Source organism: Arachis hypogaea, chromosome 6 (genome assembly GCF_003086295.3).
Source record: "Arachis hypogaea cultivar Tifrunner chromosome 6, arahy.Tifrunner.gnm2.J5K5, whole genome shotgun sequence".
NCBI lineage: Eukaryota > Viridiplantae > Streptophyta > Magnoliopsida > Fabales > Fabaceae > Arachis > Arachis hypogaea.
The window spans coordinates 66,660,077-66,662,480 of record NC_092041.1 but is presented as its reverse complement, the minus strand read 5'-3'; the positions used below and the strand labels follow the sequence as shown (position 1 = coordinate 66,662,480).

General features: G+C 43.1%; 1 non-coding gene across 1 annotated transcript; it reads left to right on the top strand.

Annotated features, from left to right (window-relative positions):
• The first annotated feature begins 2,041 nt into the window (after positions 1-2,041).
• Positions 2,042-2,149, top strand: LOC112699853 (small nucleolar RNA R71). The gene has a single exon (XR_003152788.1). It is a non-coding gene; the product is annotated as a small nucleolar RNA R71 (small nucleolar RNA).
• Positions 2,150-2,404: the final 255 nt, after the last annotated feature.

Here is a 2,404-nt window from a genome sequence, read left to right as displayed (position 1 = left end):
CCATTTCTGGCGTTTAACGCCAGCTTCTTGCCCCTTTCTGGCGTTTAACGCCAGTCTGGTGCCCCTTTCTGGCGTTAAACGCCCAGAATGGTGCCAGACTGGGCGTTAAACGCCCAACAGCTAACCTTACTGGCGTTTAAACGCCAGTGGGTGCGTCCTCCAGGGTGTGCTGTTTTTCTTCCTGTTTTTCATTCTGTTTTTGCTTTTTTCATTGATTTTGTGACTTCTTATGATCATCAACCTACAAAAAAATAAAATAACAAAAGAAAATAGTTAATTATAAAACATTGGGTTGCCTCCCAACAAGCGCTTCTTTAATGTCAATAGCTTGACAGAGGACTCTCATGGAGCCTCAGAAATGCTTAGAGCTATGTTGGAACCTCCCAACACCAAACTTAGAGTTTGAATGTGGGGGTTCAACACCAAACTTAGAGTTTGGTTGTGGCCTCCCAACACCAAACTTAGAGTTTGATTGTGGGGGCTCTGTTTGGCTCTGTTTTGAGAGAAGCTCTTCATGCTTCCTCTCCATGATGATAGAGGGATATCCTTGAGTCTTAAACACCAAGGATTCTTCATTCACTCGAATGATCAATTCTCCTCTATCAACATCAATCACAGCCCTTGTAGTGGCTAGGAAGGGTCTGCCAAGGATGATGGACTCATCCATGCACTTCCCAGTCTCTAGGACTATGAAATCAGTAGGGATGTAATGGTCTTCAACTTTAACCAGAACATCCTCTACAAGTCCATGGGCTTGTTTTCTTGAGTTGTCTGCCATCTCTAGTGAGATTTTTGCAGCTTGCACCTCAGAGATCCCTAACTTCTCCATTACAGAGAGAGGCATGAGGTTTACACTTGACCCTAAGTCACACAAGGCCTTCTTGAAGGTCATGGTGCCTATGGTACAAGGTATTGAAAACTTCCCAGGATCCTGTCTCTTTTGAGGCAGTTTCTGCCTAGACAAGTCATCCAGTTCTTTGGTGAGCAAAGGGGTTTCATCCTCCCAAGTCTCATTTCCAAATAACTTGTCATTCAGCTTCATGATTGCTCCAAGGTATTTAGCAACTTGCTCCTCAGTGACATACTCATCCTCTTCAGAGGAGGAATACTCATCAGAGCTCATGAATGGCAGAAGTAAGTCCAATGGAATCTCTATGGTCTCAGTTTGAGCCTCAGATTCCCATGGTTCCTCATAGGGGAACTCATTGGAGGCCAGTGGACGTCCAGTGAGGTCTTCCTCAGTGGCGTTCACTGCCTCTTCTTCCTCCCAGAATTCGGCCATGTTGATGGCCTTGCACTCTCCTTTTGGATTTTCTTCAGTATTGCTTGGGAGAGTACTAGGTGGGAGTTCAGTAATTTTCTTGCTCAGCTGACCCACTTGTCCTTCCAAATTTCTAATGGAGGACCTTGTTTCAGTCATGAAACTTTGAGTGGTTTTAATTAGATCAGAGACCATGGTTGCTAAGTCAGAGGTATTCTGCTTAGAACTCTCTGTCTGTTGCTGAGAAGATGATGAAAAAGGCTTGCTATTGCTAAACCTGTTTCTTCCACCATTACTGTTATTGAAACCTTGTTGAGGTCTCTGTTGATCCTTCCATGAAAGATTTGGATGATTCTTCCATGAAGGATTATAGGTGTTTCCATAGGGTTCTCCCATGTAATTCACCTCTTCTATTGAAGGGTTCTCAGGATCATATGCTTCTTCCTCAGATGAAGCTTCCTTAGTACTGCTTGGTGCATTTTGCATTCCAGACAGACTTTGAGAAATCATATTGACTTGTTGGGTCAATATTTTATTCTGAGCCAATATGGCATTCAGAGTGTCAATCTCAAGAACTCATTTCTTCTGACTAGTCCCATTGTTCACAGGATTTCTTTCAGAAGTATACATGAATTGGTTATTTGCAACCATTTCAATCAGTTCTTGAGCCTCAGTAGGCATCTTCTTCAGATGAAGAGATCCTCCAGCAGAGCTATCCAAAGACATCTTGGACAGTTCAGAGAGACCATCATAGAAAATACCTATGATGCTCCATTCAGAAAGCATATCAGAAGGACACTTTCTGATTAATTGTTTGTATCTTTCCCAAGCTTCATAGAGGGATTCTCCTTCCTTCTGTCTGAAGGTTTGGACTTCCACTCTAAGCTTACTCAATTTTTGAGGTGGAAAAAACTTTGCCAAGAAGGCATTGACTAGCTTTTCCCAAGAGTCCAGGCTTTCTTTAGGTTGAGAGTCCAACCATGTTCTAGCTCTGTCTCTTACAGCAAAAGGGAATAGCATAAGTCTGTAGACCTCAGGGTCAACCCCATTAGTCTTGACAGTGTCACAGATTTGCAAGAACTCAGCCAAAAACTGATGAGGATCTTCCAGTGGAAGTCCATGGAACTTGCAATTCTGTTGCAT